The sequence below is a fragment of the Phycodurus eques genome, unplaced genomic scaffold (genome assembly GCF_024500275.1).
Source record: "Phycodurus eques isolate BA_2022a unplaced genomic scaffold, UOR_Pequ_1.1 contig_241, whole genome shotgun sequence".
Classification (NCBI taxonomy): domain Eukaryota; kingdom Metazoa; phylum Chordata; class Actinopteri; order Syngnathiformes; family Syngnathidae; genus Phycodurus; species Phycodurus eques.
In genome coordinates, this window is record NW_026904238.1 from 12,609 (window position 1) to 38,785 (window position 26,177).

Here is a 26,177-nt window from a genome sequence, read left to right on the forward strand (position 1 = left end):
GTGCTATCTGTTAGCAGGACAAGCCAACCGCCTCGCGAGTTGGCATTGCCCATGCGGTCAGGTTCATTGACGTGTGCTTGACACTAAGTGAAGGTAGGGCAAAGGGCTCCTCGTTATTATAGTGGACAGTATCTCCGCCTGTCACGCGGAAGACCGGGGTTCGATTCCCTGACGGGGAGTTGAATTCATGATCTCTTTAGCTTTTGGTGGGGCTCTTCTTTGCGGGAAAACAAAAAAGCTCATCATTATGTTTCCAAACAGAGACCTTACGCGTGTTTGGCGAACATAACAACCACTAAACGACTGAAACTGGTGCTCTCATGCTATCCGTTAGCAGGACCAGCAAATTTGCCGATGCTGATGTCACATTCCCACTGGAACACGCGACCTCATTGAGGTGCCACTCGGACTGTGTGGCAAAACATGTCTGTGTTCAACACATTCTTTCGTAGTTGCTGAGGAACTTAAAAAATTTGACCCATCACTTCGAAATCTTGTACGTTTCGATTTGCCACCTCAATCATTGGATATAAATCCATGTCTCCCTCGTCTGTGGTTATATTTGTTAATTTGGGAATGGGAGACAATGTTCCTCCCATAGTTTTAGACCAATTCATTTGTGCCCCTCCTGATCGTAAAACTCGTTGAGATTCTGACTCATGAGTTGGAGGAAGTTCATGAGGTGGCAAAACCGGGTACCAGGGTGCTGATGCTTTTGTTCCCTCATTTTTTTCACACCTTTTTTCAACCATCTTTTTCTCGCTAATTCTTACCATTGGTCCTGTCTCGTCATCTTCCTGTCTTTGAAACAACATATTTTTATCCCGACCTGCCTGCTCTTTTTGTTCATTTGTTAAGTCCTTCTTTTTCTCCCTTCCTTTTTCTCTTTTAGACGCCATGTTTAGCCAGAAGAGTAAGTCGTCAAATCCATCTTTTTCTATTTGTGACATATAATTTTTGTGTCGACACTTTATTTCGTTTCGAAGTTGAACTAATTTTTGCGAATTTAGCTGGCCAGCGAAACCGTATTTGGTTATCCACGTGTTTAAATGTTTTATTTTGGAAGGGTTTTGGAGTTGAACATATTTCCAATCTTTACACGTTAGGCCTTCTTTTGGATCCGTTTTACTGTTATTTTTTCCCATTTTTGTGAATTTGGAAGTCAGTTTATTTGCACCTAGAGTGACCTAAATACTGACTTTATTCAAAAATGACAGGGTGACAATGAATGTCTGAGTTTTGGTAACCCTCAAGCTTCTACCCACACGGGGCGGAGGATTCTTGCCTCTGCTTCCAAACCCAGTTGTCACTTACAATCCAGTCTTATACATTCATACTTTTACACATTCACACGATATTAGTAACGTTTTTACAAACACACGAAAACACGGAAACACAGAATTTAAGTACATACAGGACTCCGCCGTCCCTGCGGAATTTGTCGGACTCCGCCGTCCCTCTTTTACTTTATTAAACACGGAATTTAAGTACGTACAGGACTCCGCCGTCCTCGCTTACTTGCCAGTGACGAGTATTACACAAGGTTTATTCTGCCGCAGACTTCTTCGTCGCGCAATTCACTCACTCTTTCATCCTTTTTCCTAAACATTTTAAAATTTAGCTCACCAAAGTCGTCTTCAATCCTGTGGATTGTCGTCAACCTTCAGATCCCAGTTGAGAAGAACGAAGACCAGTCCCAGAAAGGGTCTCAATTGCCGTGGCCACGTTCTCTTAACTGGATGTCGGCTCCACAACTGGAATCCTCGGGTGTATTGACATCTGGCTCGAAGGACCAATTTTAATGTTGGATTTATCTCACCCAACACCAATAAAAATGCACAAAAGGAATGAAGACGCTGGTTTCTCTTTCTCATGAGGAGGGTGTATGGGAGATTGTTCAGTTTACAGCCTCTCAACACGCTCTAAACAATCTCTCCCGTCGCTCCTGCATTTATTTGAAAATAGGAGGGTTTTACAAGACATAACGTTCTAAGCAACAAGACACAACACAAAACATTTGAAAATAGGAGGGTTTTTCAAGACATAACGTTCTCAGCAACAAGACACAACACAAAACATTGGACCAACACCTGGCACGTCCCCGACCACATCCGATCACGTCCTTGGTCAAGGCGCCCTTCCATCGGATGATGCTGAGTCATCTTCTTGAAGGCGAGACATCTTCCTTTCTAAAAATCGTCCATAATACTAATGCAAGCTAAGCAAATAAATGATAACTTCTCAACAATATTTAACAGTAAAATACGACAACGGAGACCCCGGACTGTTGAACAGCTGATGCTGTACATCAAGCTAGAATGGGAAAGAATTCCACCGACAAGGCTTCAACAATTAGTGTCCTCAGTTCCCAAATGTTTATTGAATATTGTTAAAAGAAAAGGTGATGTAACACAGTGGTAAACATGACCCTATCCCAGCTTTTTTTTCCAAACGTGTTGCAGCCATAAAATTCCAAGTTAATGATTATTTGCTAAAAACAATAAAGTTGAACAGTTTGAACATTAAATATCTTGTCTTTGTAGTGTATTCAATTAAATATAGGTTGAACATGATTTGCAAATTATTGTATTCTGTTTTTATTTGTTTCACACAACGTTGGGGTTGTAGTTAAAAAAAAAAGGTTTTCACATCTCACATGCTTTAAGCACATTTAAACTTATTAAAACACACTTAACGTGTTCGTTACCACCTGTTCTCACTCTCACTTGCATAGTTTTCCAAATAAGAGGCCAAGTGTGCTTGCTTCAAGCTGTTTATTTGAAAAGTAAAACATAATTGTTATTGCCAATTATTTACAAGATTTGACAAGGCCGACAGCTCCAGCTAGAGAATATCCACTTTCGGAGATTCATTCAGGGTGCGGGGGACGACAGGTCACACACACTAAAAAATGAAAAGGCACACAGGGTAAAATATACAGCAACCTAAACATGCAAATGAGACAAAGAGGAGAGACCCTCCACGAAGTGACCACTTAGTTTTGGACTTGTCAAAAGCCTTTGATCCAATCAATATTGACATCCTCTGATGCCAGTGCTGCAGTTTCCTATCAGGATGATGACTTGACTGCGAGTCATTTTTATGGGGATCCAACAGTCGATGGTCAGACCCTGCCGAAATCCCCGGTAAGCCGACTGTGGCTGAACAAGGTGGAAAACCGTCAGCCCCGTCATTAGTAAGGAAAATTAAAAGAAATCGCCTTCCTCATCTGTCAGCAAGATACAAAAACCAGCTTATTATTACAGTGTTCAAATAAAAAGTGGCAAGCTCTCAATCATCTATTTTGCTGTGTGTGTGTGCGTGAGAATATCTTGAAAACTGCGTTACGTTTGTATAAAAGTACACACGCTTGCCCACTGATCCACAAACGCATCTTCAAAAATCGACAAGCAGAAATAAATATTGACAAATGATACCATGTAACTGTTCATCATCATCATGTCAAGTTATGATAAATGCACACACAACATTTAAGAAACGTGTGTAAATCATGGATATATTTGTGGAAATCATTTTAGACAAATCTCTACCCATAGTTAATCATGGCAGAAATACAGAGCCAGCCAATTTCGAACCAGGGACCTTTCACATGTGAGGCGAACTTGATAACCACTACAGTATGGAAACTGCTGGGTCATGTTGTCCAGACCGGTCCACCATGCACTAAGGGGAGCTGCCAGCCAAGTAACCCGAAAAAAAAACACCGTGAAAGCAAGATGCTTGTTGATTATGTGGGGCGGAGGGGGTAAGGCCGGAGGGCTAAGGGTACTGGTGAGACAGGCTTGAGCAGACACACATGAAATGTCGGGTGGATTTTGAGAATGAGGGAGCTTCAACTGAACAGAGATGGGATTTAAGACATTAGTGATCGGAAAAGAACCATTGAAGCATGGCGTGAGCTTACGTGAGTCGGTCTGGAGAGAAAGGTCACGGGAGGAAAGCCAGACCATCTGAGCCACCTTGTATACAGGCGTAGGGGAGCGATGAAGATCCGCCAACCACTTGTTTCTTTCGGCTGACCGAGCCACGGCAGCCCTGACGTCCTTCCAAATGTTGTTGGAGTTGTGGGCCCACTGAAGTACTTCAGAGCGTGTGAAATTGGGCACGAAAAGACGGTCTGGAGATCCAGTCTGGGATCCGGTTGGGTTCTCTGAGCCCTTTTGACCACTTGTTCTATCTCCCACGTGGCAGCCCCAACAAAGCAGGAGGAAGAAACTTGAGGTCGTCTGCACAAATACTGTAGTTACACATTGAACAGCTGAATGAGGTGCAAACACTCAAATGATCCTCACACTAGAGTACATTTTCCATTTGTAACTGTGTTGGGTTATTCACATCTGGTTTTAACACATTGGTCCCTTTTACTAATCAAAATGACAGAAAATACTTTGAGAGATAGGTTCCACCAACCCAAGCCGTGATTTTATAGTGGTTCGTACTCTGCGTTGTGGCCACAACAACCCCGGTTCAAATCTGGGTCACGGCAAGAGCGAACTCCTGCAGTTACTTTTTGCTGAAGGTGCTGCTGGGACAGTGAAAATACTCCACAGGGACTTGCAGAGACCAGTCAGTCAGCCATATTAGGAGTCAGGAAGGAGCTGACCGCATGACGGCGTCAGAAGACGGCATGGTGTCCCTCCAGATTTCGGAGCCCCCAATATTGAATGGGACTCTCCCACCTGCTGCAGTTGTTGGCGGACACTGTATATTGCGTGTTGGCCAATAAAGTTGTCTTTGTTCATCGAGCTTGTATCAGTGGAGTCTTTTGCAAAATCGCCCTTCACAATTGAAAGTCCGACAGGCCTGTCGGGGGGCTGTGGGTAATAACGGGGCAGTTCCAATGAACCGTGTGGGCAGAACAGGCTGAGGTTTGCGATGGTGGGGCAGCACCATCTAAATTGAGTTTTTCTTAAGTTGTAAATAAACACAAGGTGAGGTATAGGTGTCCTCCATTAAGCAAAAGAGAAGATCTGTCACGAGTGGATTTAGACTGGACCCAAGAGCAAATGGAGGCTGAGAGGTTGTGATGAAAAGTTCATGGAAAAGGGGAATGGAGATGGTCCTTGAGATGTGTTGGCAGGTTGTTCAGGCAGAGAACGTGTGACAGGCAGTGACGAGGACAGGCGGCTGGCTTGGCGGCAGAAATCTACTTGGCGAGTAACACGGAGGGTACGCAGAGGACAAGGAGAAACACAGAGGCCAGAAAGAAGATGATGATGATGATGAAGATGATGATGATGATGATGATGATGATGATGAATTACATAGCTTACTTGGTAACTGGGTAGCCGTTGTACCGCAGGAGACACTTCAATACTCTGGCGAGAGTTTGCTGGATCTGGCATGCTTTTCTGCAGGTGATGATGAGGGCTGATTGATGATAGGTGCGCGGCCAAGGTGTGCTGATTAATGTGAAGAGAGAGAGGGAAGAGAGAGAGAGAGCGAGAGAGCGAGAGAGAGAGAGAGAGAGAGAGAGAGAGAAGAGCAAAGCACCACCCAGGGTCCAATAAAAGGACTGCAGGACAAGATCGTTTAAATAAAGAGAGACTTGAGGTGAAGAAAAGACCCTGTTAGGCCTCGTACACACAAAGACAATCGGGTTGTTTTTGTCCCAATTTTGCCCTGTCCCCACCGAGGACCTCACACGCAAGACTGTATTATGTCTTAAATTTATACTGTGAGATTATCTTGAAATCTGAGATGTGCTAAGAGTGGATTTGTCCAGGATAGAGACCAAAATGGGTCGGGGCCGAAAAATATTTACGACTCTGACGAAATCTCTGCGTGTGGGGAAAGCCATCTCCCCGAGTCATGATGTCGTGAATTGTGACGTGAAACAGAATGGAGCCAATCAAGAAGCGCCCTGACTCAGGAACAACCGTAAATAAAAACAAACATCTTACCCGATGTCATGGTTTTTTTTTTGTACAAAGGTGGGTTGTCCAGACGGCAAAAAGTATTTTCCAAAGCAAGTCCATTATGGACATCGCCGTTCTCCAGAATTGTTTCCAGACCCGTGGTGGAAGAGAACCTTTATGTGTGTGGTGTGGTGCGTTGAGCTTATCAGAGCACACTACACACAACACGACTGAATCTATTAAATGACAGAATTTGTTTTCTTCATGGGGTGGAGGGGGGGGGTCTGCAGCAGATGAAAACTTAAGATTGGAAAAATCCTAGTGTCTTCCGGGACTTAGTAAGTAGAATTGTCGCTCAAGGTGCGTGTTGGAATTCTCAATTTGAATGACAAATCTTTTTTTTTTTTTTACAATCGAAACTCAATGTTTCATTTTCATCTTCAAAACTCAACATATTCAGATGATTTTACTAACGCTGATTTTATTTTTACATCAAAATATTCAATCCAAACATTTCAGCTTCAAATATTCAGCAGCTCCATTTCAGAAGCAAATTCATTAACTGGCAGAAAAGGCTTTCAAAAAAGGCCAAAAATATAAGTGTCCTTGGGCAAGACACTGAATCCTAATTTGCTCCCAGTGGGCCTGGCAGCAGCTTGCATGGCCACAGCCGCCCATTGGTGTGTGAATGTGTGAATTTTGTAAAGCGCTTTGGGCACTGTGATAGTGCTAGATGAACTGCTGTATATGTGAAGTCCATTTACCATGTGTGGGTGTATTTTGTGTTTATTTTTGTTTATATATGTGGGGATGGGTTCTTGTATATTTTTGGGTATTTTAATTGTCTGTTTTTAAATTTGTTTTGATATATATTTATATCGAAATTACATTTCCTCCTCGTATTTTGTAAAGGTCATTTGTTTTTCATTTGGTTCATGCTTGGACATTGTTTCAGTTCCACACTCAATCTGTTCCATGCCATATCACCTTCACACTGTCCATCATCATCATCAGTGTGAGGAGGGTGTGACATCGTGTCATCACGATCTGACAGTGGAGCTAAGAGGCCGTCTGCTTGTGATTCTCCACAGTGGTCTCCATCACCTTCTGCTGTCATGTGTTGACTTGAGCTTCTGCTTGGAGGCTCCGCCCCTCTGCTCTCCTAACTTTGACTTTCATCTTCAATCTTCAAAGGGACACCAGTAGATGGAAATTTGGTGATGTCCTCCTCCACTTCATGTTTGATGTGGGGGTGCTCTTCCGCATCCTCTTAAAAGGGAGTGGGCCTGTCAACACATTTCCAGCTCTATCCTTAATCACCCTAACCTGCTGCACATCACTTCCCATCTCTGTTCCTCTGTCTGGCCAACCTGTAGAGATCCTTTTCTCTTTCTTCAGTGTCCAACCTGACATACGTCATCATATGCCTCTTATTTGGCCTTTGCCACCTCTACCTTTGCCATACGTTGCATCTCAATGTATTCCTTTCGCCTCTCAGTGTCCCACTTATTTCTTCTTAGCTAACCTCTTTCCTTTGATCGTTTCTTGTACTGTGAGGTTCAGCCACCAAGTCTCCTCTCAGAAGGTACACTAAGGACTCTCCTGCCTGTCTCTCTAATCACTTTGGCTGTAGTGGTCCAGTCTTCTGAAAGCTCCTCCTGTCCACAGAGAGCCTGTCTCACAACTTCCCAAAAAGCCGCACGACACTCTTCCTGTCTCAGCTTCCACCACATGATTCTCTGCTCTGCCTTTGTCTTCCTAATCTTCCTTCCTACCACCAGAGTCATCTTACACACCACCATCCTATGCAGTCTAGCCACACTCTCCCCGACCACTACCTTACAGTAGGTAACCTCCTTCAGATTACATTGTCTGCACAAAATGTAATCCACCTGCGTGCTTCTACATCTGCTCTTGTAGGTCACCCTATGTTCCTGCCTCTTCTGGAAAAACGTGTTCACTCCAGCCATTTCCATCCTTTTTGCAAAGTCTACCACAATCTGTCCCTCCAAGTTCCTTTCCTGGATGCCGTACTTACCCCTTACTTCTTCATCACCCCTGTTTCCCTCACCAACATGTCTATTACAATCTGCACCAATTATGACTCTCTCTCTGTCTGGGATGCTCAGAACTGCTTCGTCTAGCTCCTTCCAGAATTTCTCTTTCACCTCTTGGTCACATCCTACCTGTGGGGCATAGCCACTAATCACATTATACATAACACCCACAATTTCAAATTTCAGCCTCATCACTTGATCTGATACTCATTTCACCTCCAATACATTCTCAGCTAACTCTTCATTTAAAATAACCCCTACTCAATTTCTCTTCCCATCTACACCATGGTAAAATAATTTAAACTCGTCTTCGACCCATAGTTGCTGAATTTCCACCGGCGCCGGATGTTGTTAACCCGGGACATGACCGATGCGGTATGGGATTCTTTGGATGAACGCTCATATTTGTCGAGCAAAGTTATAAGCCAGATACCCTTCCTGACACATCCCTCTGCATTTATCCAGGTTTGGGACCGGCCTACAGTTTGCACTGGGTTGTGCCACCCATAGGGGTGCCTTAAGAAAGGATCAAACCCAGGTCAACCCAATGTCCCAACCCATAGTCAATGTTGAACAACACTTGACCAAATAGGTTTAAGAATTAATGTTCCCTGACCGGGAATCGGACCCGGGCCGCAGCGGTGAGAGCGCTGAATCCTAACCACTAGACCACCAGGGACCAGCAACTGCAAATCCAGACAAGTCCTAACTCCAGGTGGGCACAGTGAGAAAATCCAAAATATTACACAGAGCAGACCATGCATTTGTTATGTAAATCATTTGGTAAACAAAATTGTAAAATACTTTAGTCCTTGTGTATTGCAAGCATCTTTGACTTGTCTCTGTGACCTGACTTTGCGATTTAGACTTTAAGCAATTCAGGGATTACATATTCTTTGATATGTGAACAAATGAGCAGGATTACTTCAGGTTTCGGAAGCTTGCAATTTATAAAAATTCACTTCCAGAACAATTTGTCCAATTTTTTCTGAATGTCTCTATTTTTAAAATTGTGTCAAGAACATTAGAAGGAACAGTTGTTGCAGTCTACCTGTATGATCTAATGGGATGAAAATGATTCTGCATAATGTTAAATTGCAAAACATAATAATTTCTCTATTCTGTCTAATTGTAAATAAATGATGGCTTCAATATTTATTTTATAAAGTAAAAAAATATGATAGTGACTTGCGTGTCGCATTTCATCACCACACATGTTGTGAGCTTAAAAGCAGTTGAAATAGTATCTATATTAAATGTTGATTCATATTTTTATGAGTTACAGTAAAATGTTGATATGATTCACTTGATCGACAGTTTAATGCCGATCAAACCTTTCACAGTTTCGTGCTGGCTCAGCATCCTGCAGGTTTTCGTATTTCAGCCTTGCTGCCAGCAGCAGCCAACAGCTTTAGACAGACAACATTTTGGTTTTATATACTTATATATATATATATATATATATATATATATATATATATATATATATATATATATATATATATATATATATATATATATATATATATATATATATATATATATATATAAGTATATATATATATATATATATATATATATTGTCGGGTGGGCGGCCAGGCCACACATATAAGCGATGGTACAAAAGGTTGTAATTGGCATATGTGGCTGGGTTCATGTGATTGAGCTTAGCCCCAGTTTCAATTCCTGGTTCAACCACCAGAGGTCGACAAACCAAATTAGATCATAAAGTAAGAGTCGCCAGGTCAAGCATAAGTCTTCTCATATATATCAATGCTATTAAAACCCCTTGTCATAGTAAACAAACACATACTGAGGTCAACTGCTTATATAATCAATTGCTTGATTTTATATCCTTAAGATAATTTTGATGATTCTCTGTGATGTTATAATTCAGATGTTCTTTTGGAAATCAGTGATAAAAAGTACATCAAGCCTAATAAGGCTGTTATATATTATTTTGATTTTTGTATTACTAATGTACAATGCTTTGGAACAGCTTTTATGCAAAGATTATAACCTGTGTAAGGTTGTCTCTCTCAGGCAACGAAGCACACGAATGCTCTACGAAGTAAGCACGGACCTGTTGAAATGCATGAGAGATTTGTATTCACATGAATGTATAAATATTTAACTGATAATTAACATATACACATGTATTGCAGAATGCTTAAGAGATTAACGTGAAGTGATGAAGTGTATTGATTGTGTTCAAGACATATAAATATGCTTGTCATTGAATGAATGTATTAAAGCGCCTACAAGACATGAAATATGCTTGTAGTCGATAGTATATTACTGTGAACCTATTTTGGGTGAGCAAAAGGGAGGTCAAGTCAGGACACTGAATAAGTAATGGAGAGATAGGTGCTTTCCACTTAGGTCAAGTCAGGACACTGAATGGGTAAATGGAGAGATAGGTGCTTTCCACTTAGGTCAAGTCAGGACACTGAATGAGTAATGGAGAGATAGGTGCTTTCCACTCAGGTCAAAAGTCAGGACGCTGAAAGGCTGGAACCGAGGTTATAAGAATCCCCCACACTGACAAACGGGGCTCCTTACTCTCTCGAGTTAGGGAGACACACGTTCTTTTTTCCATCGCAATGCTCAGGGACAAGCTGGCAGGAGGACTTCATTTTTTGAATCTTCTTATTCAATTGGGTAAGACTAAAAGGATATTATAATAAGGTAACTAATAGAACCTCTATTGACATTGCGCGAATAAGGGAAAAGAGCTAGTCAGCTGTTCAGGTATTCTTATGTCCAAATTATCTTATTATTAATTGGCATTACGGCTCCGTAGGACTTGATCACTCCTTAAAAGCTCACTCAAAAAGGTAAATACTTATTTTGTGATTTATTATTTTTAAACTACTTCTACTTCTTTCCATTTTTATCATTCTCATTATTGTTCATTTTATATCACAGACCCATGCTGTCATATTATCAATTTAACCTTATGTAATCACTGAAATAAATACCTTGCTTTAATTCTATTCTATCTTTGTCATTCTTATAATGAGAATTAATCTCGACCTTAACACTCAACCTCTTGTAAGTGATTGAACTTCGACGATACCAATACCACCGGGTCGTATTACTATTCCTAAAAGAGTAACTCATCCAAATCACTTCGGCTTAATACAAACACCAATCCGTACGGTCCTAACAAGGACTGTTAAATTTACTAGGTCTTTAACAAGTGCCAACGATTTTTAAGGGATGAAGCTGCCGTAAAAATGGAGTACTCATTTTAATTATCCTTTCACTCATCAAGGGGTGATTAGTGAGGGCAGACCGGATTGGCTCCGTAAAACTAAAGGCAGTGAGCACACCTAGGCGAATTCATCTCGACACCGGCTTAACAGCTCCTCGTCCCCTCGCGCTCACGGCGTTGGTGCCGGCCGGGGGAAAGAAGGGGGGAGCTCGACCCTTTAAACGGAGAGTCGGTCAGGACATTTCTCCCGATTAGTCCTGCGGGTAAGCGAAATCTGATAATATATATATATATATATATATATATATATATATATATATATATATATACATACACACACAGGTGTGTTTGAATGATGGGAGAGGAACAAAAATGAATGAGGACAGGATCAGGAACAGCAAGACCTGACACACATGTCAGATGAGTTGGCTGGTTTGTGTGAGTGGGATGGAATGAAGAGAACAACTGTAGGAAGTGACCATTATCCAGGTTTTAAGCCTGACGCGACTCCTGCGTCACTTCCGGTTTAGCGTGATTTTATGTTTCAGCGTTATAAATCAAGCTATTTGGTTTCGTAAAGGGTCACTTTTTCTACGTATAAAATTTAGGAGATAGTGACGACAAACCTTTTATCTGTTTTGTAATCTGAAGGTTGCTACAGGAATGAGATGAGTTCTCGATAGCCAGAGGTCTTTTGTCGACCCCAAACACACGCAAATGATACAGGTAGTGAATTTTTATCGAAAATGTCATGAGCTCTACCAGGGGGAATCTACAAGGAAACAAGGCAGGAAAAAGCAAACGAAGGACAAACATTGGTTGGAAGAGGCTGAGCTTGTGATGTGAGGGTGGAATGAGCGTGTATTGACAATGCATATAGCTGGGGGTTCCTGTTCTTCTTAATCTAAACACAAATATGCACTAATCTGTACTCTCAGTAGACCACAAGCTGGACTTACTTTGCATGGAACAGAATTTACGCAGGCTGGTCGATTTCCTGGATGTTTGGCCGGTCTGGTCTGCACGGGGAACAGGTGGATTTGGTGGATAAGAAAGGGAAAAAAGGAGAGCAGGAAAAAAAACATTTCCCATGCAGGGCGGCCGGAGCCCGTATGTCGCTATTCACAAGACGTTCGGAGCGGACGTGCGCTGACGGCCTCCTTCACGACGGAGTTTGCCCGGGCACTCAAAAGGGTAGCTCGGAACGCTGGCAGGATGCCCTGCAGCGGGGTAGGGTCCGATGTGTCCTCACCACCTCTTGGTGCGAGGTGGGGCTTCCTGGCTAAGCCAGTGTTCGGCAAGCTGGTCGAACGAGAGCCAGCAAACAAAGGGGGCTCCGGCTTTTATGGCCAGCTGCCAAAGGGGTGGCTTCCACCCACCCCCCAGACAGAAGGAACAAATGTCACTGTTGCTTAATGAGGAGCCACCAAACAGCGGGTTCCTCACCTTCTTGGTGATCAAGCCAGTGTCCCCCAAAAAAAGTCTTTGTTGATGAGACACTTCAGGCTGGCTGGGGGGGAAAGTTAATTAACTTAGCGCCCGAGTGAGAAACCAGGTGACCGTATCGCAGCTTTGATGAGTTGCTTGGGACTGGCTGGTAATTCATTGAGCATCCGTGTGCAAAGTTAAATCGAACATCCCCGTGGCCGTCTGTCTCGGCGGGGAGCGGAGACAGCGATGTAGCCTAGTCCGGTGTTTGGGGGTCAGTGCCTTCGGGCGAGAGCATGTCCATTACATTGGTGTCATTACTTTACATTTTGGGAACACACAACAATTACGTGTATAGAGCTCTAGACCAGGGGTGCCCAATACGTCGATCGCGATCTACCAGTCGATCCCAAAGGTAGTGTGGGTAGATCGCGTCATGCAGATGTACACAGACAGGCATGCGCAGGCGCACACACCGGGGCCTTCCTTGCAAGCTAGTGACTTATCGTTTAATTTAAACGTAAGGGGTAAAAATGTGTGAGGGCGCTCGATCGAGTAAAAAGACGAAAACGTACCACTTCCATACGGAATGGGAGGAGGACTATTTTTTTCCGATGTCATTTTCAAAGTGCGTCTGCCTGTCCAACATCGCTATTCCGAAAAAAGGAAACGTGGAGTGGCATTTTCGGACTGTGCATAAAAATGATGACATTGACTTCCCACCGAAAAGCGAGCTGAGAAGGAGAAAAGTAAAGGAATTAAGATCCCAATTGTCCGGGCAGCAATCATCACTTCGAAAGCAAGGGCAGCCACCGAAGCTTCATTTCGGGTGAGCCACTTAATCGTGAAGAACAAGAAATCCTTCCAAGATGGAGAGATGGTGAAAGAGGCATTCGTCGAAGCAGCGGACGCGTTGTTCCAAGACTTTAAAAACCAAGCGGAAATACTGTCCTCGATCATAGCTCTCCAACTATCAAGAATGACAGTCACACAGCGCTGTGAAACCATAGCTGAGGATCTGACCCAGCAACTGGAAGGATATTGCAACCTGCGTGTGCTTCTCACTGCAGCTGGACGAGTCTCCGGACGTGAGTGACACAGCGCAGTTGTGCATTTTTATTCAGATGGTGTTTTCTGATATGACCGCAAAAGAGGAGTTGTTAACGATCCTAACCATGAAAGAACACACTCGAGGAGAGGACATATTTCAGTCTTTTGAAAACCTTATGGAGAAAACTCAGCTCCCAGTGTTCAAATTGGTGTCCATCACCACGGAAGGAGCACCTGCGATGGTTGGCCGTTTGAATGGATTTATTGCCAAGTGAGGGGAGGACAACGCTTTTCCAGACTGCCTTAATTACCGCTGCATAATACACCAACAACATGAAGGCAATAATGGATTAAGCAACGAAGATCGCCTGTTCTATTCGCGCCAGATCTCTTTTCCGTGCACATCTGGATAACGCTGACAGTGACTACTCTGAGTTACTGTTGCACACTGATGTCAGATGGCTCAGTCGAGGGAAATTCCTGCAAAGATTTCGAGACTTCTGTCCGGAGATTAAGGTTTTTTTCAGTGAAGCTAAACATGCAGAATATAGCCAATTAAATAATGACCAGTGGCTGCTGGACTTGGCATTTTTAAATGATCTGACCAACATGCTGAATGAACTGAACCTAGAGCTGCAAGGAAAAGATACAACTGTTATCAATATGATAAGCTCAATTCATGCTTTCAAACGAAAAATGTGACATTTTTTCTCAAAGCTCCAGCGCCACGATTTGGCAAACTTCAAAAACCTTGTGTCGGAGTTGGAGACGCAAGGGAAATCATGTGTGCAGCTTGACAGCGTACGCAACACAGAACAGATTGATAATCGTCTGTCAGAGTTTGACAAACGATTTCAAGACTTTGCATTACTCGAGCCAATCGCTACGTTCATGTGCTACCCTTTTCAGGAAGATGCTGAGGTTGTTTCACTCGCATCAAAAATGGCAACACTCTTTGACCTCAATTCTACTGGAGTAGAGGAGGAGATTTTGACATTCCAAGCCGATATTGAACTGAAGTCCAAAGCTCATGGACAGTTCTGGTGCTAACTCACAGAGGAGAAGTACGCCAACATGAGGAAATGTGCAACCTGTTTGACTGCATTATTCGGCTCAACTTATTAATGCAAGTCAGCCTTTTCTCACATGAAGATCATTAAGTCCAAGTACCGTTCCACCATGACCAATGATCATTTGGAAGTGTGCTTGAGGCTAGCTGTCAGCAGCGACTGTCCGGATTATGCATCTCTGGCTGATTCCATTCAGTGCAAGTCATCAGAGTAAGGTAAGGACAAAAACATTGATGTGTTCAGCAATATGGGTTCCCACAGTTATGCAAGGTACACTACCATATATGGTTCATATGAAGAATTCTCAATATATTTAAACATAAATGTATGTTTTGCAATGTTATAGTAGGTAGATCATTTTGACTTGGTCATTTTGTAGGTAGCTTGCATGTTAAAAAAGTGTGGGCACCCCTGGTCTAGCTAATCTAGCTATCCACTACAACCCGAAAAAAAAGCATCATCCCGAAAGTGTTGTATGACGCACGGAGCGAGCCGACGGGGATTTGAACGGCTCCCCGTGTGAATTGGCCTGCTACTAGCGGCTAGTATCTGTTAGCCGCTATAGTGGACTCGCGGATGGGTGGACCAGCTTTAGGTCCGTCCAGTATTACACAGCCTCACTCCGTACACCGTGCGTAGATCCACACAACAGAGACACTAAATGGCAAGTTGACTGTTTTTTCTGTTCGCTAGCCCGCAAGCTTACTAGCTACTCTTTGAATTAAACTACTGAAATTAAGTTTTCCACGATACATTCATCAGCATTAACAACCGCTGCAAACGTTTTGCCCCTTTTGTCCTAATTTTTTTGCAGAACCACTGACACTGTTTCATGATTTACTTTTCTTTTTTTTAGGGCTAACAATGCCTTTGACTTTGATTTAATACACATGGTAAATGCAAACAGAGTAGTTAATTTTCAGTTAATGTTTTTGGTTAAATTAAAAGATAGCATCGTTAAAATTGTAAGGGGTAGCGTTTTATCACGATTTGTTTTCTACTTTGTAAAGTTAATTGAGTTTTTACGTTGACTTCTTGGTTTAAGCACATGAGCTTTTATTTTGGAGGATACACACTGGAACTCATCACGTAGCGCTAACGGTAACTTCCAAAAACAAAAGTAACGAGACGACAAATCCGGAAAAGAGAGACAAATGAAACCAAATGGCATGTGCTGCATATTTATTCCTTGGGCGACCCTCTGATGAAGCGAAGAGAAAGATAGCCAGACGTTTGATATTTGCCTGACATTCGCCAGGGACTCTCTACAAGTTACACGACAATTTTCACTGCAAATCAATCCAAACACTTTTTCTTCATTCTTCATCATTGCCCCGTGACCGTCTCGCCCCACCCCTGCCAGTCTCCCCAATTTGAATGCATGGCACCCCAGCACACATGATCACAGTACAGCAATAATGGTTATGTTTAGGAATATGTTTGACGATTACTACAGCAAACACAATGAAAATAAACATCTTTTATTTGATATATGCTGATTTGTTCCACATTTGTCACCCTGTGTAACTTGTAGACGGTCCCTAACACAGACTGAAAGCGACATGTCGACTCAAGCCCCATTATTGCCATTATTACATCTACATTTGGACCAGAAATCCAGCCGCAAGTTTTTTTTTACAGACAGTTTCCGAAATTGTCCTCCACATACTACACATGTGAAATCGTCAAAAATGTTGTAATGAGGCAGAGTACGAGCGTGTGAGAACTGAATGTTAGGCGAATATCAAACATCCGGGAAACTTTCTCTCGGTATATTTATTAAGATGTGAATGAGCTAGTTTGACTTTTACTCGTTGGGAAAATAAGCGTTCGAATATAACCTATTTTGAGTTTTGCTGTTTTTCCACTCTTTTCAGTTCGAGCTGTGCAGTATGTGTAACCAAGGAGACACTGCGCTCTTTGTGACGTACGCAGTCACGTGATGATGAAAGAGCATCATTGTATAGAAAACCTCAGGGGGCTTTCCAAAAGTAATCAGTTCCAAGACCAGCAAGAAGCTGGTATGTAAACGTTGACGAGACGTTAAAGGACCTGCTCGTAATCTTCTTTTCCTTTCGGCTTGTCCCGTTAGGAGTCGCCACAGCGCGTCATCCTTTTCCATGTAAGCCTATCTCCTGCATCCTCCTGTCGAACACCAACTGCCATCAGATCTTCCCTCACGACATCCATCAACCTTATCTTTGGTCTTCCTCGAGCTCTCTTGCCTGGCAGCTCCATCTTCATCATCCTTCAACCAATATACTCACTCTTACTCATCTGGACGTGTCCAAACCATCGAAGTTTGCTCTCTCTAACTTTGTCTCCAAAACATCGAGCCTTGGCGGTCCCTCTGATGAGCTCATTTCTAATTTTATCCAACCTGGTCACTCCGAGAGCGAACCTCCACATCTTCATTTCCGCCACCTCCAACTCTGCTTCCTGTTGTCTCTTCAGTGCCACTGTCTCTAATCTGTACATCATGGCTGGCCTCACCACTGTTTTATAAACTTTGCCCTTCATCCTAGCAGAGACTCTTCTGTCACATAACACACCTGACACCTTCCTCCACCCATTTCAACCTGCTTGGACCCGTTTCTTCATTGCCCATTGCTCTGCACGGTTGACCCCAAGTATCTAAAGTCCTCCACCCTTGCTATCTCTTCTCCCTGTAGCCTCACTCTTCCCCCCCCCCCCTCATTCATGCACATATATTCTGTCTTACTTCGGCTAATCTTCATTCCTCTGCTTTCCAGTGCATGCCTCCATCTTCTAACTGTTCCTCCAGCTGCTCCCTGCTTTCACTGCAGATCACAATGTCATCTGAAAACATCATGGCCCACGGGGATTCCAGTCTAACCTCATCTGTCAGCATATCCATCACCACTGCAAAAAGGAAGGGGCTCAGGGCTGATCCCTGATGCAGTCCCACCTCCACCTTAAATTCGTCTGTCACACCTACAGCACACCTCACCGCTGTACATGTCCTGTATTATTCTAACATACTTCTCTGCCACTCCAGACGTCCGCATGCAGTACTACAGTTCCTCTCTGGGAACTCTGTCATAGGCTTTCTCTAGATCTACAAAGACACAATGTAGCTCCTTCTGACCTTCTCTGTACTTTTCCATCAACATCCTCAAGGCAAATAATGCATCTGTGGTACTCTTTCGAGGCATGAAACCATACTGTTGCTCGCAAATACTCACTTCTGTCCTGAGCCTAGCCGCCACTACTCTTTCCCATAACTTCATTGTTTGGCTCATCAACTTTATTCCTCTATAGTTCCCACAGCTCTGCACATCACCTTTGTTCTTAAAAATGGGCACTAGTACACTTTTCCTCCATTCCTCAGGCATCTTCTCACGCAGTAGAATTCGATTGAACAAACTGGTCAAAAACTCCACAGGCACCTCTCGTAGATGCTTCCTTACCTCCACAGGAATGTCATCAGGACCAACTGCCTTTCCATTTTTCATCCTCTTTAATGCCTTTCTAACTTCCCCCTTACTAATCATTGCCACTTCCTGGTCCACCACACTCTTCTACTCTCCCTTCTCTCTCATTTTCCTCATTCATCAACTCCTCAAAGTATTCTTTCCATCGAGCTAGGACACTGCTGGCACCAGTCAACATATTTCCATCTCTATCCTTAATCACCCTAACCTGCTGCACTATCCTTCCCATCTCTATCCCTCTGTCTGGACCGCCTGTATATATCCTTTTCTCCTTCTTTAGTGTCCAACCTGCCATACATGTCATCATATGCCTCTTGTTTGGCCTTTGGCACCTAAACCTTTGCCCTGTGTCACATCTCAATGTATTCCTTTCACCTCTCCTCGGTCCTCTCAGTGTCCCACTTCTTCTTAGCTAACCTTTGTCCTTGTATGATTTCCTGTACTGTGAGGTTCCACCACCAAGTCTCATTTTCTCCTTTCCTGTCAGAAGATACACCAAGTACTCTCCTGCCTTCCTCTCTGATCACCTTGGCTGCAGTGGTCCAGTCTTCTGGAAGCTCCTCCCGTCCACCGAGGGCCTGTCTCACCTCTTCCCGAAAAGCTGCACAACACTCGTCCTGTCTCAGCTTCCACCACATGGTTCTCTTCTCTGCCTTTGTCTTCCTAATCTTCCTCCCCACCACCAGAGTCATCTTACACACCACCATCCTATGCTGTCTCACCACACTCTCCCCTACCACTGTTTTACAGTTGGTAACCTCCTTCAGATTACATCGTCTGCACAAGATGTAATCCACCTGCGTGCTTCTACCTCCGCTCTTGTAGGTCACCCTATGTTCGTGCCTCTTCTGGAAAAAAGTGTTAACTACAGCCATTTGCATCCTTGTTGCAAAGTCTACCACCATCTGTCCCTCCAAGTTCCTCTCCTGGATGCCGTACTTACCCATCACTTCTTTATCACATCATATTAGTTATTTTCAAAGTTCATAATTTGCAATATAGGAAATAAAAGGCCAACTTCACATCTCATAATGACTACTGGGGGGGACATATAATTTCCATATTCTAAGTTTTGCCTTCTCGGTGATTCTCACTGTCAGTGATACCCTGATTGAGATAAATAGAAGCACAAATGGAATCATGACTGCTTTTGGTGGTCTATCTACAGAAAACAAGTGTAGCCGACATGCACACCGCAACCTTCTTTTTATTTTTGTGCATCTGGTTTTTCTTCAACCGAACCTGCTTCTTTCCCACTTGAGGTCCGGAGGAAGACCACCCCAAAGATCAGATGATCTGCGTTCATGAGTTCACACTGCAATCCTTACTATGATGTACGTCAGTGCGTAATAATTGTGGGGAAATTACTAGCTTCCTACGAAATCCCAACTTTGCCTTCTCTCGCTCTGACTCAACGCATTAAATGCTCACACCCTCATTTAGTTTAGACAAGCGACTACACACGATGTCCTCTTTTCCAATTTTCGTACGCCTTATTTTCTTTCTTTTGTTTACCCTTAGTGTTATGTTCTTGTTGTAGTTTGTAGTTGTAGTTGTGTGTTTCATTAAATATAACATAAAATTCCACTTGTGGTCGTATTTTGTGTGCGTTCTGAATTTAAGTCAACCTCTATAACCTCGGACTCAAAATGTCGCAGTGTGTAGCAACCTTCAGATTCTGAGACTGATTAAAAATGTTTGTCGTCATTTCGCCTAAAGTTAAACTTTGTGTCCTTGGGGCCATTCCTGCCACCCACTGACCCTCCACATTGTACCTTGTTCTATTATAGTGAAGACGATTTGATTTCTCAACAAGAATTTTTGAAAAACTATCAGACACTCATGGTATTTTCCCAACTGATAGAATAGTGGTGGGACGAGACGGTGTTGGGGCAGTGGTTCACCTGACATCGGATTTATTGCCTTGGTAAAAAAATGCCATTTTCTGCGCCTCACATTTCATTGGCACTTAAACGAGAAGGATTAAGAAATCTGTCGGCTAAACTCAATTGGACACATGATGAGAAAGAAGTCTTCATACAAATTAAAGAAGAATTAAGTCAAGCCATTGCTTTGGCACTTCTGAACTGTAAACTACCGTTTGATTTGAACATCTCTAACAAAACTCATACTGCCGCTGCTGTATTGTACCAACTAATACGGGGCGAAAGAAAGGTGCTTCTACACACGAGTGTTTTGTTAGAACCAATAGTAGCACGTGCATCTGACTGCGAGAGGTATGCAGCAGCAGCTGCGGCTCTTATCGAAAAATGCGCACATGTGGTGCTTATGCACCCGCTCTGCGTACACACCACACACTCCACAACCACTTTCATCAACTCACGACTATTTACCTTTTCAAACAAGCAAAAAATTAAAAAATTATCATTGTTAGAACAACCGCATATTCAGTTTACACCTGTCAATACTAACATGGCCAACGGTGTAACTGAAGGAATGCATTGGTGTGAGGAGAAGGCTTGAAAAGACAAAGCATGTCGTTCAGATTTATTGTCGGAACTGTTGAAGGAAGGGAGAAAGTTGTTTCCGGATGGTTGTTGTTATAGGAAAAACAATGGGGAACAAGTGGCTGGATGGGCTGTAATTGAACGAGTAGTGAACGAAATGAGTTGTTGAACATATGAATGCAACTTTAAAACAAAAATTGGCTAAATGCTGTGCACAGTCAAATATGTCATGGTTGAGAGCTCTCCCAATTGTGCTCATGTCCATCAGAGCATCTGTAAATAGTACACACAAACTCAGACTTTTTGAAATATACCATGTTTTTTCTTTTTCTTTTCCTGGTCCAGGTTCTGGCTCAACTTTTGAGTCACCTTCTTCCTTGTCGCGACTGTCTTACTTTGATCAATTAAGAGGTGTTCTGTCCAGCTTTGCAGGCATCCAGTCGGACAGCGATAATCCACCTGCATCTGTTTGGCTTCGAGTGATAAAAAGGAAGTGGCCTTAACCAAGGTGGACGGGACCGTTCACCGTGACTGCGAGGACTTCACACGCCTACCAACTTGAAGGAAAAGGGACTACCTGGTTCCACAGGTCACAATGTCGGGTTGCCAAACCACTTTGATTGTTTCATTAGTGTTGCATTTATTGCCTCAAGTTGCATTCGGAAAACAGAGGGAATTTAGTAGACCAACAATTCATGTAGCAGGAGAAAAGGAACCAAGCAAATGTGGAATACCATTCCAAATTACAATTATCCATCCATCCATCCATCCATCCATTAATTTTCTACCGCTTATCCGGGGTCAGGTCGCGGGGGCAGTAGCTTTAGCAGGGACGCCCAGACTTCCCTTTCCCCAGCTACTTCATCCATCTCTTCCGGGGGGATCCCGAGGCGTTCCCAGGCCAGCCGAAGGATGTAGTCTCTCCAGCGTGTCATGGGTCGTCCCCGGGGTCTCCTCCCGGTGGGACGTCCCTGGAACACCTCACCAGGGAGGCGTCCGGGAGGCATCCGAATCAGATGCCCCAGCCACCTCATCTGCCTCTACTCTGAGATCCTCCCAGATGACCAAGCTTCTCACCCTATCTCTCAGGGAGAGCCCGGACACCCTGCGGAGGAAACTCATTTCGGCCGCTTGTATCCGGGATCTCGTTCTTTCGGTCACGACCCACAGCTCGTGACCATAGGTGAGGGTAGGAACATAGATCGACCGGTAAATCGAGAGCTTCGCCTTCCGGCTTAGCTCCTTCTTTACCACAACGGATCGATACAAAGTCCGCATCACTGCAGACGCTGCACCGATCCGCCTGTCGATCTCCCGTTCCATTCTTCCCTCACTCGTGAACAAGACCCCAAGATACTTGAACTCCTCCACTTGGGGCAGGATCTCATCCCCGACCTGGAGAGGGCACGCCACCCTTTTCCGACTGAGGACCATGGTCTCAGATTTGGAGTTGCTGATTCTCATCCCAGCCGCTTCACACTCGGCTGCGAACTGCTCCAGTGAGAGTTGGAGGTCACGCCTTGATGAAGCCAACAGAACCACATCATCTGAAAAAAGCAGAGATGCAATACTGAGGCCGCCAAACCGGGCCCCCTCTACTCCTCGGCTGCGCCTAGAAATTCTCGGCGCAAATTACAATTAATCACAAAGAAAGGAACAAACAATGCTTATGTTTTCGACTAATGCGAAGTGATTAATTGTGGAGGCTATAACAGTTCGTATAGAGGAACAGACATCTTACAGACTTATGTTTCGACCAGATGGTACAGACCCGATGCGCGCAGAATTTGCCATATCGTCACACATAGTGTCAGACATTGGGACAAACCACCCATTTTACCGGCAGGTGGACCCCATAAAAAATGGTGGACAAAGGCATTAAGGGCCAGAAAAACCATAATGCAATAATGGATAAAATAAAATTCCAAATAAATTATGATTCAACACAAAACCCAATTATGCTAAGCATCAATGGTCAGGTAATTGGACAAACACAACATTCATATTTAATGATAGGAGTGGATGTTTCTGGAAGAGATCCACGTGGTCTTATCCACATCAATGTATTTGAGGAAGAACAAACCGCTAACAACCAATCAAGTTCCAAGGATGTCGCAAACCCTCCTGTCGTAAAAATACTAAACAACCCACCTAGCATAGTGAAAATTTTCAACAGACAAAATTACATCAAGTCAAATTTTAGCTTTAGCCACAGGATACACACAACAAAACCTGTGGATAGCCTACTTACAAGAAACGGCCCGACTTGGCAATTTTGGGGATTGTTTCATGTGTGCGGCCACACGACCCACTGTATATTCATCTCCAGGACCAATTATGGATATGGATTCACTAAATTGCATGATTGAAATATACAAAATAAAACATAATGTTAGCTCTCGATGCGCCAAGTATGAGAATATGTGGCCAAAATTACCGAAAAGTACAGTACCACTCATGGCTCCATCATGCAGAAGGAAATTACACTTGTTTAAAGCATGACAGAATTAACCAGAACAAAACTGAATATGTGGGGGTATTTCCATTTTGTCATAATATAGCAGATGTCACGACATGGGGAAATATTACGGTATTGAACAAAAGGTCTTTAGGTGATTTGGCATATATGTGTGAAATTAATGTAGTAAGAGCTGTATTACCTGACAAATGGAAAGGGACATGTACAATGATTTCATATGTGGCATCAACCACTGTAATTTTCGCCAAGGATCAAATAACAAGACCAAAAACAGAAACTAATGTGAGGTCAATGAGATCAATTAATAATAATAATAATAATAATAATAATTCATAATTGGTCAGAGGACAGAACCACGTACATAGATGGCATTGGAGTGCCCAGAGGAGTTCCAAATGAATACAAACTGATTGATCAAATTGCAGCAGGATTTGAAAATATGTCCATCATCTCTCCCTTGTTCCCCGTAACTCTAAACAAGAATGTGGATAGGATCAACTTTTTGTATTACCATTTGAAAAGAGCAGTAAACTTAACCAGTGATGCCATTGAAGGCTTAGCTGAACAATTGGCCCCCACTTCCCTAATGGCAATTCAAAACCGCATGGCCCTTGACATGATCCTTGCCGAAAAGAATGGTTTGTGCAATGTTTGGTCCACAATGTTGTACTTTTATTCAACAACACAGCCCCAGATGGAAAAGTAACGAGAGCCCTACATGGGTTACAAACTTTGGCTGCTGAAATGGCAGATTCAACAGGCGTTTCCAACCCCCTGGAAGATTGGGCTACGGCGTGGTATGGAAAATGAAAACACCTTGTAATTACATTCATAATTGCTATTGTTACTGCTGTTACTTTGTTATTGCTTTTGGGATGCTGTATTATTCCATGTACGAGGACACCGTGTGTCAAGATGGTCTCGGGAGTGGTGGAGAAGAATATGAACCAGCCGGAATCACAGATGTTGATGACCTCTGAAGAAGCTTCTTCTCCTGAAGTTCTGCTCACACAAGACGACGTCGTGTCCAGATGGATGAATTATTGATTAAGAATATACAGTTTCTTTTCTCTTAGCATGTTTCGGGACTTGTCTTTTTCCCCTCCTCAAATCAATATTTTTGGCCTGTCTCAAGAGTAGTGCTGCCTGATGAAGAATGCTTAGCTCATGACTACGTTGTTTATATATCCTCTGATAGCCTTCCACATAGAGTAGTACTGCTTAGGGTCTGTTACATAGTTCCACTATGTAAACAGGGGAATTGCTGGATTGTTCTATTTTGTACTCATGAAGCTATGTTCCATTATCTAACAATTAAGTTCCGTTTCCAAAACACTAAGGGTAATACATGATTAAGTTTTGTTATCCATGAGAATATGTAGGAGTTTAGATTACTGAGGAATCATGGTTTTAGGATGACTCCCCCTTTTCTGATAACACCCAAGGCCAGAGGTACCTTCTGCTAAAGATATATCAAAACCTTCTGCTGAACAGTCATAACGAAACCTTCTGATGTTTATAAAAGGAGTTAGCTCAAATAAACGAGGTGTGTCATTCAGTGAACCTGCACTCTGGTGTACAGTTGATTGAATGCACCTTGAGACTCAGCACTCTGGTGTCTTATTTTTTCCTCTCTTTTGGACAAAGAAAACGAACACGCAAGGACGATTGAAGGTTCCATGAGCTATTGAACATTGACATTATATTACGTCCTTAACATTACCCTTTAAGTTTAGTTTCTAAATTAAACGATAAGTCACTAGCTTTCAAGCAAGGCGCCGTTATGTGCGCCTGCGCATGCCTGTCTGTGTACATCTGCATGATGCGATCTACCCACACTATCTTTGCGATCGACTGGTAGATCGCGATCGACCGGTAGATCGCGATCGACGTATTGGGCACCCCTGGTCTAGAGCTCTATACATGTAGTTGTTGTGTGTTGCCAAAATGTAAAGTAATGACACTAATGTAATGGACATGCTCTCGCCTGAAGGCACTGACCCCCAAACCCCGGACTGAGCTACATCGCTGTCTCCGCTCCCCCGCCGAGACAGACGGCCATGGGTATGCTAGATTTAACTTTGCACACGGACGCTAAATGAATTACCAGCCAGTCCCAAGCAACTCATCAAAGCTGCGATACCTTCACCTGGTTTCGCACTCGGGTGCTAAGTTAATTAACTTTCCCCCCCAGCCAGCCTGAAGTGTCTCATCAACAAAGACTTTTTTTGGGGGACACTGGCTTGATCACCAAGAAGGTGAGGAACCCGCTGTTTGGTGGCTCCTCATTAAGCAACAGTGACATTTGTTCCTTCTGTCTGGGGGGTGGGTGGAAGCCACCCCTTTGGCAGCTGGCCATAAAAGCCGGAGCCCCCTTTGTTTGCTGGCTCTCGTTCGACCAACTTGCCGAAGACTGGCTTAGCCAGGAAGCCCCACCTCGCACCAAGAGGTGGTGAGGACACATCGGACCCTACCCCGCCGCAGGGCATCCTGCCAGCGTTCCGAGCTACCCTTTTGAGTGCCCGGGCAAACTCCGTCGGGAAGGAAGCCGTCAGCGCACGTCCGCTCCGAACGTCTTGTGAATAGCGACAAACGGGCTCCGGCCGCCCTGCCTGGGAAATGTTTTTTTTCCTGCTCTCCTTTTTTCCCTTTCTTATCCACCAAATCCACCTGTTCCCCGTGCAGACCAGACCGGCCAAACATCCAGGAAATCGACCAGCCTGCGTAAATTCTGTTCCATGCAAAGTAAGTCCAGCTTGTGGTCTACTGAGAGTACAGATTAGTGCATATTTGTGTTTAGATTAAGAAGAACAGGAACCCCCAGCTATATGCATTGTCAATACACGCTCATTCCACCCTCACATCACAAGCTCAGCCTCTTCCAACCAATGTTTGTCCTTCGTTTGCGTTTTCCTGCCTTGTTTCCTTGTAGATTCCCCCTGGTAGAGCTCATGAAATTTTCGATAAAAATTCACTACCGGTATCATTTGCGTGTGTTTGGGGTCGACAAAAGACCTCTGGCTATCGAGAACTCATCTCATTCCTGTAGCAACCTTCAGATTACAAAACAGATA

General features: G+C 43.5%; 1 long non-coding RNA gene and 1 other non-coding gene across 2 annotated transcripts; one reads left to right on the forward strand and one right to left on the reverse strand.

Annotated features, from left to right (window-relative positions):
* Positions 1-8,543: 8,543 nt before the first annotated feature.
* Positions 8,544-8,615, reverse strand: trnae-cuc (transfer RNA glutamic acid (anticodon CUC)). The gene has a single exon. It is a non-coding gene; the product is annotated as a tRNA-Glu (tRNA).
* A 1,837-nt stretch (positions 8,616-10,452) lies between these two features.
* Positions 10,453-24,701, forward strand: LOC133398648 (uncharacterized). Its single transcript, XR_009767962.1, has 3 exons — positions 10,453-10,597; positions 21,049-21,213; positions 23,792-24,701. It is a non-coding gene; the product is annotated as an uncharacterized LOC133398648 (long non-coding RNA).
* Positions 24,702-26,177: the final 1,476 nt, after the last annotated feature.